Source organism: Rissa tridactyla, chromosome 2 (assembly GCF_028500815.1).
Source record: "Rissa tridactyla isolate bRisTri1 chromosome 2, bRisTri1.patW.cur.20221130, whole genome shotgun sequence".
Classification (NCBI taxonomy): Eukaryota; Metazoa; Chordata; class Aves; order Charadriiformes; family Laridae; genus Rissa; species Rissa tridactyla.
In genome coordinates this window covers 90,706,899-90,721,608 of record NC_071467.1, presented here as the reverse complement: position 1 = coordinate 90,721,608, position 14,710 = coordinate 90,706,899, and positions in this window count along the sequence as shown.

Here is a 14,710-nt window from a genome sequence, read left to right as displayed (position 1 = left end):
GAAGACACGCACACCCTGCAGGGAATAGGTGCCAGTGCTTCTTGTTGAAATGCAAGTGCCTTTGGTGACAATGCTGGTGCAGGTACAGTGTCAGAGTCACATGGACTTACCTTCTCGTTCCCACTTTTACAGGAAAAGAGGTATCAGCCCACCACTGTCTGTGTTGTGGCAGTATGGTCTCTTCTTGCCAAAGCTAGTTTTGTGTTCTGATGCAACAGTGATGTGAATTGTTCTTTCACGTCCTTGCTGCCTTTAGTAACTGTTTGGGCACCCGTCTTTTAGTGGCCCAATACATGTGGTCCAATAGTCCCATCAAAAATCTCCAACCTGTGTGAACATTAAAAACATCAGTAAAATAAAAGTGTTCAACCTTCTCAACAAACAATACCTTCCTTACTTCTGCTGGTGTCAGTAAGTCTGCCGCCACGTATGAAGTGTGTGTAACTCTGCATCCCTACTGGGTGCTGTGGGTTCAGTCTGCTGAGCACGCCCAAGAGCAGGGAGGTTGTAGAAATAGCATACGGGTTGTAAAGTGCTGCAGGATGAAAGGTATCTTAAAGGCAAAATATTTTGTTTTATTGGATGGTCCTCCAGCTGTATTAATAAAATATTGGTTAGCAATGTTTATACATATAAGATTTATCATGGTAAGACTGATTCCAAACTTAGATTTATTGTGCAAGAAAATGAGGAGAAATCAGTCACGCTGTCAATCCAAATTCATTTCCTAGCACTTTTTCTTCTGAACAGACAGCCCCCTGGAAATGCACATTTCTTAACCAGAAATATCCTTCAAACTTAGCCCTGGTGCCAATTTGAGGCTCAGCTTCATCACCTGGTTTTTTGATGCTGTGCAAAACGCCAGAATTTCTGGCCCCCTACCACTTTTGTGGTAGTTCAATTGAAAGGGAATTCCTGGCCATTTTTAAAAGAGAGAAGCTTGCCCGGCTGTTTTCTCTCATTCAAAGAAACCCATTGAAAGCCCGAAGCATGCACTATTGCTGTACAGTCAGCCTCCCTACTCTTCTGCTGTACAACAAGCTTTTAGCTCAGTACTTTGAAAAAGAAACATATATTGAGATGTGCATATTCCACCGCAAACCTTTCTTTGTGAAACCACAAGATTTTTTGCATTTAACTGCCAAAACCCAGGAAAAAGTTTCCTGGTTCAAGGAAATCCAGACTTTATGGTACAAGCGTGCACAGATATGGGTCGCAAACAACTTTGACTTAGTCTTTCATTGACTTTTTGGAATAACTGATGCACTACCATACTTGTGGTTCTAGATGAAATACAGCGATTTTTAAAGACATGCATGTTTTTTTCATATCCCTCTTGGTTTCAGTGTATCTAAATCACTACATTTTTACTTATGGATTTTAGGTATAACTACTGGGGCTATCTTGAGGTAGGAAATCAGTTGCCATTGAAATGCTAGAGGTAAAAAGACACATTTGAAAATATTATTCTTTATTTTAAGTCTGCCCAGTTCTAAAACCAGCAACTTTGCCTATATTCTTTTAGAAATGTTAAATTCAATAAAAAAGACTAGACACGGTGAAGTTAATTGCTGGAACTGACACATATGAAATTGTTTAGTCTTGAGTCTGACAGGGATGTCCATCAGTTTTCGGTAAACAAACATGGTGGGTATTATTTCTAGACAGGATATGTCAAGTTTTATGCGTGCGGGCGTCTGCGAGGGCTCATTCGTCAAATTGGCGAAGGTGTAAAAGGTTTTAATGACCTCCTAAATCTCCTTCTCTGGCTGTCCTGGCGGGATGCCTTCCAAGGTCAGTCACCCAAATAAGCGGGTTCACTTGTATTGTAAACAATCATAGATCAGACTGAATGATAATCGCTGGTGGACCCTGGAGCAGAGAGCTATATATATCACAACACTTTCTTGTCAGGGCAGTACAGGTCAGCTGTGTTTGTTCATGGACATATTAGACTTTGGTTTTCCTGAGCCTCTGCATCTTTTACAGTGGTCTTGTTTTCCCATTGTATTTGCTGTCTGGACATGATGTTCTACCAGAGGAAGCGCTCCTTGTGGAAAAGGCGTCAATTAGTGGTCCAACTGACCCTCATTGATACTAACTACCTCCCAGACGCAAGGTTAGTTTATTTATTTAGATAGGAGCTTACATTTGTTTTGTTGCTTTGCCATACCAGTAAAGCAGTAAGGTTTAAAAAAGTTGCTGACTAAAGCAGGCAATAATGCGAATTTCCATTTTCACAATATATCGTCAGCTATTTATTTTATATATAAGATGTTATATAAGTTTTATAAGGTTTTGAATGGAAGAAACATTTAAAAGGGCATGGCTGGTCAACAAGGTTAATTAATTGCTGTGTTGGCAGGCAGCTTTCTTTGAGAAGGCCGGGATGCTGTAATCATCCAGGACTTTCAAGGCTTTGTTGAGGAAACAGGTCATTGAAAAAATACAGGATTTAAACTAAAGTGTCTGATAAATAAAAATGGGGCGGGGGAGTGAGGTGGGGAAGAATCATCTTTAGCAATATAGTGTAAATACCAGCAATCAGGAATATGATACATTAAAACACATACATGCTTTGGGTTCATTTCCTCCAAATAATCTATTCCAACATATAGGAAAGCAAACATTAGAATACCACAGGCAGTTTTTAAAAGACCTCTTGGTCCCTGGGCAGAGTTCTGGCAGGCAAGGGGAAGCTCTGCCTGATCACACAGCATGTGTTATGAACTGCATTTGATTTTATGGCTTTCCAAAAAGCTGTCCAAAAAGGAGGCTGGTTGTTTTTTTGGTTCCCCCCCTCCCTTCTACTTCTTTTTGCAAGGGGTCTCAGCCATCTTCGCCTGTGTTTTTCCTCACCTAGTTGACCCAGGCCAGGGAGGTATTTGCCAAGAAGGTAAGCAGCTCCCAGAGGCAGTGAATGGAGTGCAGAGCTTGCTGGTCCAATCTGGAATAGCTGGGCTTTTGCTCACCTCTGTCTTCTGGGCTCCATATTGCCCGCCCCAGCATTTAAAATTCCCTTCCACCCTCCTTTGTTTCTTTAGTACTGCAGCAGATGAATTTGCCACTCTACGGTGGTAACAGCAATGCAAAATATCTTCTTCTAAGATGGCAGCTCTACGGATGTTTCTCAAGTGTTTGAGAAAATAAGCAACCGAAAACCTGATACGCAGGCAATGCCATTGAAAAGCCCACACTGACTGCAACTGCTCAGAGGAGAGAAATCTTTTATGAGAGAACCAAGGTCCATAAAACTGAAGCAGGATCTTCCAGCTGAGCGAGTCTCTGTGGAGGCGTGTCATTAACTCGTCCCTACAAAATTCACCCATGCCTTTGACAGTGTAGAAAGAGACATTTCACCTGCTAAAGAAAATTCAGTAACAGCACCAGCTTAAATGGAAACTGCTGAAATGTCGGGCGACTTCAATGGCGCTGTTCATCCATAGTTGCCTAAACGTCACCTGTCGTTACCACATCTGAGGAACGCCAGTGGATTCTTGTCCTCACAACACCTTGGTCAGGTCAGGAGGTTCCCATTTTACAGACAGGACGCTGAGGTGCTGTGCTAGGTAAAGCCACGCATGTATGTGTCCCATCACCGCCATGCCTGTGGTCGCACAGAGGTGAACACGGACCTCTTGGTCCTAGGGAAGCTGCATATGGACCAGACCTTCCCCTCTGGTATAACATGAGTGTAGTAAGGCAACCTCAGGCACCATTTATGGCATGTGTGGAAAAAACGAGCCAAAACTACCACAAATAAAAATTATTTTGCTTTCAGAAGGACTGCCAAAGGGAAATCTTTCAGAGGATAACTCTTTGATACAGCTTCCATTACTCAGGCTTTGTTTGCTCGTTTTAAGCAGAGCGAATTTAAGAGCTTATGAAACTAAAAGTGGATGAAATTAGGAAAATAAAATGCAATTATTTGTTGTTCATGTTTACATCTCATGTTTCAGTTGAAATGTTATCGATGCTTAGGCTCGTTAGAGAACCCCAAACGGAACAAAATCGCCAAGTTTTATGGTAGGCTGCGAGGTTACCCTTTCCATAGGCAGCGAAGCGTGTGTAATCTTGTAAATACTTGGAAGACATGGCAAGTCCTGCAACATGGTGTGTCTACTGGGTACATATAACACCTCAGTGCTGGTCTCCTGAGGCAATTTTTGAAAAGCTCTGGTGTCGGCTTGATTCTGCTGTGTTTATGAAAGTTACACAGTTTTAAAAATTGGAACCAAAGTGACTTTCTTCCCACACAGCTACACTTGCAAAAATTAACAGAAAAAAAAGGGTGCCAGAAAGGGTGGAATGTAGCTGTTCTTCTTTGCCACAAAATGTCGGCTTCATCAGCACACGCTGTCAAATCACTTTATTATAGTTCTACGGCGTGGGTGTGGTGTTTGCGATTTTGTCGTTGTTTCATTGTAAAATCTTTTCTGTCAAGTCCTTTTTGCACCATGTGCGGTTTCTGCACATTCTGGACTATCCAACAGAGGAGTTTGTATTTTTACCAAGATTTAAATAAATGTAAGTAATTCGATTTTATTGCATTGTTATAACCCAAACACTTTCATATGTCTCATGTACTTGTATGAATTACTTAAAGGCAATACACGTTGCCTCACAAAGATTTATAATGCCTTCAGAAACTATGTCATTCTAATGCTTTTTTTATATTTTTAGTTAAAGTACATTTGGCTCAGCTTTTAAAGAATAGTGACTTTCAGGTAACTGGCCAGACTATGTAACAAGGCTCAATTTTAAGTGAGTACTCTGTCTCTGTACTCTGAAAGTCGAATTGGTTGGAGAACACACCAATTCACTAGTCATTTCCCTTTATGTCTCATTTATAGCGCAGAATCTAAATAAGAAAGATTTGTAAAACTGGATTACTTCTTTAGACTCTTACCAGATTTAAATATGCACATCATTGTATGGCCTCTGTAATTACAAAGCCCTACACCTCATAAAATCCCACTGTCAGAATGGGATGGATCCCTCCGCTGTTAAAGTCACTTTTAAAAATTCCTACTGATGTTGGTGGTGCAAATCCAGATCCCCAAATGCTCTTCAGAGTCACCTGAAAGCTCACTCCTGCTACTGAGAATGACACCATTTATAGCATTAGTCCAAAACCTCCTACACAAAATGTCATGGCTTAGGAATGAAAGTTGAATAAATCGAGCTCAACTAGGGAGGTTTCTCTCGGGACTGGGAACTTGGGCATCCAATAAAGCCAGTCATGGAAAAAAAAACAACAAACAAACCAGAAAATAAAAAAATAAAATAAAATCAATGGATCTTGCTTCAGCTAGGTGTACAGAATGTACAAATCTGTGGGCTGTGTCTTCTGGGTACCTATGTTTTTGACCTCTAAGTGTACAGGCACAGGGAGCCCAATACAGACCACTAGTCTTTCTCTTCTGGATCTGTCAGTCCCATGCAGTACTATTTTCTCAGTTGTCTTCTCTTGATACTACATTCTTTACATTACTTAAAAAGCACAGGAATAAGACAGTTTCCTAACGGCTTTCTCCTCACTTATTTTAAAAACTAAGAAAACAGACCTGCCACCCAGTGCCTGCCAAGCTCAAGTTTGTTTCTGGAACTATTTATTGAGTAGACAATACTCTAAAAATATAATTTTTCATAGCAATAAATATAACACATACACACTGTACTCTGTCTGCACTTCTTCTTCTCAAACACAACCACAGACGCGTACATACTGCTCTCTGGAGGCTCAATAAGAACTATTGGACCCTGGACTTTTTCAAAAGCCTGGCACAACACAGGCAGCCTGTGTGTGCTCGTATACGCATGCACACATGTAAGATGTGAAAGTATCTCAGCTTCTACTGATTGCCTGCACTTGCTTCAGTATGTACCTTTGCATTTCTGTCTACTTGCATTTTCTACGCTTGCTTTGTCCCTGCCCTATTCTCAAGTAAATGGGGTAGACAAAGTGTACAGTGCGGTGGCGAATGATGCCTAGGGTAGTGAAAAATAACAAAGTTACATTCCAGTTTTTAGGACTTATGTCCCGTGTCTTCTTACATAGCTTCCCAAAAATAGCTCAGGGAACTATGAACCATTACAAGACACTGGGAAAAAAAACCTTGGTTGCTTGTGATGCCAGCAAAATGAAAGCATGTCATCAGTGTATACTTAGTAGATATTTATAAAATCTGCGAATTTCCACTTTCCTTATTTCATAACATATTTTGTGACTGAAATTTAAACACTGCAACTTAGTGTATTTAGTGAAAGAAAGCTCGACCTCAGCCTACTGCTGCTCACAGGTGATTGCAAACTTGGCACGTGACGTGGCAACATGTGGAGCGTACCTGAGGAGCTCTGCTACAGCCTCCACTCCCCTCATTCATGGATGTGTAGGTCCTTTTCATCTTTCCTTCTGGTTGCACCCTGCTGGTAGGCTGAAGCAATTATGGACACAGAACTTAGCAGGGGGAAAAAAAAATTGCTCTAATGAACGGTCAATTGAAATTTCCCCCAATCATTGGTCAGTATATTTAAAGAATTACTACAGTAATTATATTTTACGAGCATGAGTCATTTTTCTGTTTTTAAGAAAGTACTTCACTTTACCCATCTCTTTTAGTACATTTCCATTTGGTGTGGTTTGGCTGCATGGAGAAACGCGGCAGCTGGTTACTTGAAAATATTTAACAAAGCGCCAGATTCCTCAGCTCTGGCATACCTGTGGACCACATATATGGACATAATTGCAAACATCTGTCCACCCACCCATGTAACAGCTAAGAGGAGTCATTTAAGAAAAAGAAGGCTAAAATAGTCAACTTTGAGGGTGAAGAACTGCAGAACTACCTATTTGTAGTTATATTATTTGTAGTGTATATCATGAATTATTTATTCATAATACATTACCAACTAATGGCCATCAGAGGCAAATTGCTCTGTGCTTTTCTCAGGAGGGCCATGACAATGCGATTTATTGCAGTACCACAAGATATACTCACTAAACCAGGCAGTGATATGTTACAACAAAAGCATGAAAATCTTAAGAGGCACCTTATCAGTTAAGGACTTTCTATGATGTGTATGAAACAATGAAGAGGGAAAGAAAAAAGCCTTGGAGGTGCATTGGGAAATGTACCTTGGAGATGGTTGTGTGAAGAAGAGTTCAACTTAGATTTTGTGAACCAATTAAATTACTTGAGCAGTCAAAACTGAGACTCCAGATCCAAACTGCCCTTGTCTCCTGCAGTGAATTGCGTACCACAGAACACTGACGTGTCCTTGCTACTCCTGGTGTGTTCTGAACCTCTACCCAAGATGACCCTGACCCAGGAGTTCCTGAATTCAGTTGGTGCCATCATATGCAACAATGACTAGAGTTATCCTAGTGTATTTTCTGTCCTCCAAAACTGGTTATACTTATACTCTATATTAAGATCCCCTTTGGAAATGAGTCTTTCATGGTAGCTTGAATATCAGAACTAAAGTCCTTGACTAAAATTCTTCAAGCTTTGGGATACTCAGAATCTAGACACACAGTAAAATTTGCTAATTTATATTATACTCACATCACTTTTACACTCACTGGTGTCACACCAAAACCATCCCTTTCCTCTAACCGACCTTCTCCCCTCTGCTAGCTATTCAAACTGTGGAATGGCAAATTTTTGAGATCTGGAAAATCCTCAGAGCTGGTAGAGATGACGGAGCCAGCACCATGATTCCTTGAGCTATATGAATGGGATATTTGGAAGGAAGACAACGCTGGGGAGCTGGTATGCTTAAGCAGCAGCAGGGAGGGAAGTGTTGCTTCTTGTAGACTTTCAGCTCCTGGGTCTGTCAACAGGGCACATAAGGGTAGCTTAGAACAGCCCCAAGGCTGCTCTAAATCTCCTCTAAATTATATTAGGATACACAGTAAGCCTAGGGCACTCTGTCATTGGAGCAAAAGTGATTTGCAAGCATCTTCCTCCTTGCCCAGTTAATTTCTATATACTACATATAGACTTTGTACAAGTTAAGAAAATACAGCTCACGTTTATTTCTTTCAGCAGAAGACTCCTTCTTGTACAGCAGTGCAGCCCTGCAGACCAGACAGACAAGAGCTCTCGTTAATCCTCCTGAGGCAATTTAAAACCCTGCAATGTCCAGTTGACCATTCTGCTCCGCTGCCAGGGACTTCTGCCCCTGCCAAGGAGGCAATGGAGTGGAACACCTCAGCACGGATATTCAAACCCCTTCATACTGAGACTTCATCCATATGCAAATATTTTAAAGCTAAAACTGAGTGCTCAGTTTACTACATATGCAACCAATCCACAATGAATTACTAAACTAAATACTAAGTTTTTCCTGCCCATTTATTTTCTCCTTCTCTTGTTGTTAGACTGCAGGTTCTCCTGAAAGGAAAGGGACATCTGTCTAAAGAAATTTACCCTGGGCAGAAAAGAGGTTGAGCACATGGCTTTCCCTGCTATGTCTCAAGGCTCTGTGAAAAACCATACAGGTGAAAAAAGATCTGTCAGTGCAGCGTTACAAGAAGCAGAACATGCATTCACAGCCTGAACAAAAGTAAAATTGAGGATGTGGTGTGGTACGGTATTTGCTTGGACTGATAATTTCTGGCTAGTCAAGGTCTGAATGCTTTGAATGGACTTCATTTGGCATTTGGATGTACCTCATGGTGATTTACAATTGATATGATACTGTGATACCATTACTCACCGTACAGCTCCACAGGCGCATAATATATAAAATCTGCACCATGTTAAAAGGCGAGTTGAAATTCAGCTCCAAGCATTTATTTTGTGGCACAAATTCTAACTTTTTCCCAAAGCCAAAATGCTGTCTCCCATCATAAATGCTACACATAAATACTGTATAATGGGAACAAGGTGTCAGCTAGAGACTTGCAGGCTCTGCTTAGTTCTTAATCTTTTTTTCCCATTTCTTGACATATAGCATGGCAGTTGTGCTACTACTAGGCTGACTGAAATGTTATTTTCCAAACAGATGCAGTGAGACCTAGATCTATATCAGACAGAGGCTTACGATCTGAGGAAGGACTTGAAAGCCAGGCACAGATTGTTACTGATCCGGTGATTGCCAGTTTCATTGTAGGATTGATCTTCCACCATTGTTGTTTCTGTTTATATAGAATGGCAGGACAATCTTCACCATCTCACTCATGGAGAAGTATTGCTAGAACAACTCCCGGAGAACGATAATAACACCTCCAGATAGATACTGAAGCCTCTAGCAGGGATCATGCCCTGAGTATAGACTGGAGCTGGGTTTTTTTCCCCCTTTGCGTTGGTTTAGTTATCTCAGATGCTCACAATTAAAGAAGCAATGAAATCACTGGTCAGTAACATGATGTCAACCATGATTTAATTGTTAGTAACCATTTCATTAATAGATAGATAGGCAACAGAGTCAGTATAATTAACTGTAAACTCCGACATCCAGCTATTGTCTGATGTCTGGGGGTTTGTGCCAATTCTCCTAGCATGTGTCGCCCTTTGGAAACTAAACTATAAAGTCACAGCATGAGAAAATAACTGGGCATGAAAAAGTCTGTATTCAGTTAGTAACTCCTAGTGGTTTCACTGCAGATGGAGTGTGAAGAAAGCATCTTGCCACACAGAACAATGAAATCCAAACACACACACTATTGAAAAACCTTTCCCCAATGGGCGAAGGATGGTCCTGTGGGAGCTGTCAGCACAGGATGTGGGTACAGCTCCCTGCTCTTCAGGGACTCTGCAAGAATGGGCTGGACCTACAGTTTTAATTATTCTTGACATTTATCAGTAAAATACCTGCTTTTTCATTGTTAAAGAGTATTTTCCATCTCTCACTGGCCTATGGGTAAGAACCTTGAAGACTCTGAGGTCTCCTGATGCCATTTCCAGAATCACATGGGACACTGTGCTTCAGGGCTATCCTACCTTTCTGTCCAGCAGGATTACTCGACAGTGCACCTATCAAACTGTTAGACAGATATGCAAGGTCACATGAAAATAACACTTTCAGCTCCTTCCTTCTGCCCCCCAAAGTGTAGGTCATGAATGAACAAAGGCAGATCAGAAGGAGTTGCCTCATGTTTAACCTATTTATTGAGTGTGATTCTGACCTCATTAAAATTCTTGGGTAGAGTATGGCCCTAATGAAGAGTGACCAATGTCCCTGCTGAGAAAATTACCCAAAAGGCGGCAGTGAGTGCATTGACATGAACTGAGTGCTGTTGTGGGTGCTACTGGCTGTCCTTCTCTTCACCAGGTCCTTCGATGATGGGAGCTTAACTGGAATCTGCAAGGAGCAGCAGCAGAAGTTATTTTCTTTTCACCGTGATCGGCGCATCCCCTCAGTGGTCAGGGGTGGTGAGGATGAAGCCAACCAGTTAAGAGTTCCCTCAAGAGGTGGGTGGCCAAAATGAATAATGACAGCACCATCACCTGACAGAAGAAGCACCCGGGAGAGGGATGTCTGCAGCAGGAAGGTGTGGACATTTCTCCTGAAGTCCCGTCTCTTCACATTCTGGGTCTTTCGTCTGCATTTTGGTTGTGTGGTGAAAGAGGCCCCACAGATGCCTTGGAAAGAGGCTGGTCCTGAGGGTGGACAAACCGGTTCCTCTGCAGTGTCACCTATTCCTTGGCTGTCTTAGAGGAGCCTTCCAGAAGGAGAGTTTCTGATGAATTATGCCATGTCAGATAGGTTTATCATTTGTTGCTTGGCCTACTATACTTGTCTGAGTAAGAGCTGAACATATCTCCCCATAATTTTTGCCCTCTTCTGTATGGGAGGTTTTATTCCACACTTGAGTTTGTTCATCTGCCAGTGCCATCTATTTATCCACTTAGCTGGATATTTAGTCACCTTGGAAATAAGGTGACTACCAAAGGACCAGATAACAAATCCTACTAAAACGTGAAAATAAAGAAGTAAATTCTGAGCTGTTGTAGAGCAAAGAGGATCCACAGGCTTCAAAACAATTGTGCTGAATGATATTCTGGCCTGAACTATTTTGGGTAGGGGTCAGGAGTGAGAAAAACCTCACAGGTAATTGAGTCCAATCCCCTGCCACCATATAATACATTCTCTTTTGCAGTCTCACTAAGTTAACAAGCAGCCTAAATGTTTAGGTAGGTTTTGTTGGGTTTTTTTTCCCCTCTGTTGCTTCAGTGTCTGACTGTCCTGGTTATTAGAAATCTTATTTTAGCCTAAATTGATAGATAGTATATTCATGTTATCTCCACGGTCTCTTGTGGCAAATCTCTTTACTGTAATTATTTTTCTACTAACTGGTGCACATGAAGAAGTAACAAAATGGCTTCTAGCACTTGAGTTACTGGATTGAATAAATCAACTTCATTTAGGTTGTGTGGCCTCTAGTCAGCAGAGCCAGACCATGCCACCACTAGCTGGAGCCCTGGAAGAAATAAAGCTGCATTTGGCTCTGGCAATATAGTCCAGCAGCCTGAGCATGCTGTTGATGTGACTAGGTCACTCTGAGCATTCATGCCATGATTTTTGTTTGTGTTCACAATCCTCCTTTTGAAATAGGTTCTCTACCCCCTTGTGCATCTTCACAATCCTATTCCAGCTTAAATAACTTTTTCTTGAACACAAGTCATTAGAATTATATATTGCATTTCAGATAAAGCCTCAAAACTGTCTTATACCTGCCATAGAAATATTCCACCTGCTGCACCCTAAGATCACAATCACATCCAACATGGGGATCATAGTAGTTCTATATTTAACTGGTATATCCAGGTATGCCGCTCTCTCCTTCCTTGCCTCCAGCTGTGCTTCTCAAACAGAAATTATTGTCATTCATCCTGAAGGGCTGGATTTTGCACTTTGTGCTATTCACTTTCATTCCATTTCCATTACTTCTGTCCTCAAGGTCATCCAGTTCTGTCTGCACGGTATTCTAGTCCTCCTCTGAATTGACAGTGCCTTCCAACTTTGTGTCATCAACACATTTCATAAGCCCACTCCTACTTTTTCAGCCAAAACCAGTCCTTGAGGAACTCCATTAATAGCCTATCTCCAGCCCAATACTTCCTCTCTTGACACAGTCTGCTGTCATCTCTGCTTTAACCAGTTTTCTAGCCATCTTACAGTTTTTCTCCTAATCCCCCTTTTCCTTACCTAAGCAGACACTTTCTCACATGGCACCAAAACAACTGTTTAACTGAAATCCAGAACACTGTATTTCCTTTGTCTAGAGAAAACAGTCATCTTAAAGTAAGCTATTATGTTACTCTGGCATGACCAGACTATGACCAAACAGGACTAAAAATGGCATTTTTCATTTTCCTGCTTATCTTTATTCTTTCCTACAAAATGTATTCTACAGACTTGCATGTTGTTGCAAACTAAATGACCCCAAGATAACCAGACCACGTTCTCCTCTTATCCCATTTTGAAAGATGGGTATGGTGTTTTCGCTTTTTCAGTCATCTCCTCTATCTCAAGTGTCTTGGGAGAGGGAATTTCTAGTGAGTTGGTGATTTCATGTGCTTCCTCCACAGAATTTCTGGAGTGGTGATTAACCTGTCCCCTCCAAAACAAGTTTAATGTGGCACTTTGAGTTCTGTTTCTATGCCTGTAAGACTAATTCCCTCTGGCCATACTGTGTCTCTCTCTGTTGTTAATGTCATTGTGCACAAAGGGAAACAAAAGGCACGGTGCGTCAGTTTTAGGAAAAAATCATTAATCTCCACCCTGGCCTAGTGCATGGATGTTGCCTTGCTTCTTTTGTGCTCAATTCCTAGTTACATGGCTGAAAAATTTTTTGGTATTTGTTTTATTTCCTCTGTAAGGTCTTAACACAGCTTGACTTTTGGCAATTCATACTTTATTTCTGCACTTTGACCTCTTAAGATGCTGCTTTCTCAGCTGATTAGTCTTTTTTTTCTCATTCCTCTTAGGCTCTCTGCTATTATCCATGTGATTTTTAAGGTGGATTTTTATTCAGTTCCTTCCTACAAGGTCCCCTCCTACTTTTACCCTCCGGAAAAAATGTTCCAGATATTTTTTGCACCTCTGACTCAAAGCAATCTCGATTTTAAGTAGCTGTTGCTTTTCAGCATATATCGAGAAGTGAGTGACTCCTTCCGGAGGTAATACATCTTCATATCTTTCATGTATCCATCATTATTACTCTCAGTCTTCTTTTATTCCTGACTTTTCCTGATCAGTGCAGAGCTTGAAATACCTTTAGTCTAGTCAAGACTCCATTCTGTGCCTGTGCAGAATGGAACAATGCCACAGGTAGCAAAAATTATAATAACAATTTTATAAAAGCATATTATATTTTTTGTCAAGATATACATATTCACATATATATATATGTAGAGAGAGAGTGTATGTTGATGTGAGACTAAAAGTGATCTATCAAGCCTAATTATTTAAATGGCATTATCAGTACCAAAGTATGGTAATGGACCTTAGCAAGCCATTGTACCAATGAGAACTTGAAATGAAACGAAACGAATCCACCTGTCTCACAGCTCACAGAAAAAAAAAAAAGGTATTTTTTCTTAGCATTACTAAGTTGGCCAGATGGGACTGAAAACATGCCTTAAGCAGACCATTGGGTAAGAAAGTACTATTTTTACATAGTTACATTTGAGAAAAAGACCATACTTAAAGAATACTTAATAATTATACATACTTAAACCTCTGACAGAGTTACCCAAAACCTATTCTCAATGTTTAGCTTCTACTTAACAAAAAGCGAAAAAGCGATTTAAAGAGTTATTTCCTCCACTTGACTTGCTGCCACTCAGAAGGTGGACTAAAGATATTGGGCAGCACCAAGCATGAAAGTGCCTGGGTACTTAACAAGGTACCTAACGATCAATCCCATTACGAGAGATAACTAATGAGAGTAATAAGAACAGTTAAATTTAATCTTTGCTGTTTATGTCTAGACCTAATCCAAACTAGGGCAACGGAGAAGGTCTAAACTGTTCTCCATCTGAAGAGAATTAGCACAGGCTAGCATGCAGAATGCCAAAGCCCTAACAAATGTGTGCTATTTTGAGTAGAAATTTTTAAGTAGAAATGTCTGAGGTGAAACACTGAGCCTTGTCGTACGGGGCTAAAATCTGCCTGGCCCTTGGCTGGCAGAATCGAGGCACAGGGAGACAACCTTTAGCACAGCCGATGTCAGGATGGGGCAGAACTGCATTTCTGATGTTCCTAAGAATGCATGGGCTACACCCCTTGAGCTGTACAACAGAGAGGAAGGAGGAATATAGTGTTGCTTCCTTCCACGCACACTGTCCAGCTGAGCTGCTTGACTCTTTTCCAAGGAGTATACTCAAGGGAATGCTAGGAGACATCCTGCCTCTCTGAGGCGTCACAACTGAAGCATTTCACATGCACAGCATGAAACACGAGGTTCAGGGCAAGGTTGTGCATAAAATGAGATGTCTAGGCCCAGATGAATGCCCCCAACTAACCTAACTAACTAACTAATCATGCATTTGCCTGAAGCATTGCTCCTTATTACATATCATGTCTTTGGGAAGATCATTATGAGTCATTAGATTATGAGTTCCAGACTCCTATTAATAACTGCATTATAGCACCCCATGTCATCATGGCCATGTTATTTCACACAATTCCCCCTTAGTTAGGCAAAGCATTATCTTATCTATGAGGATGCAAAACAGTTTCTACTAAAAATGGA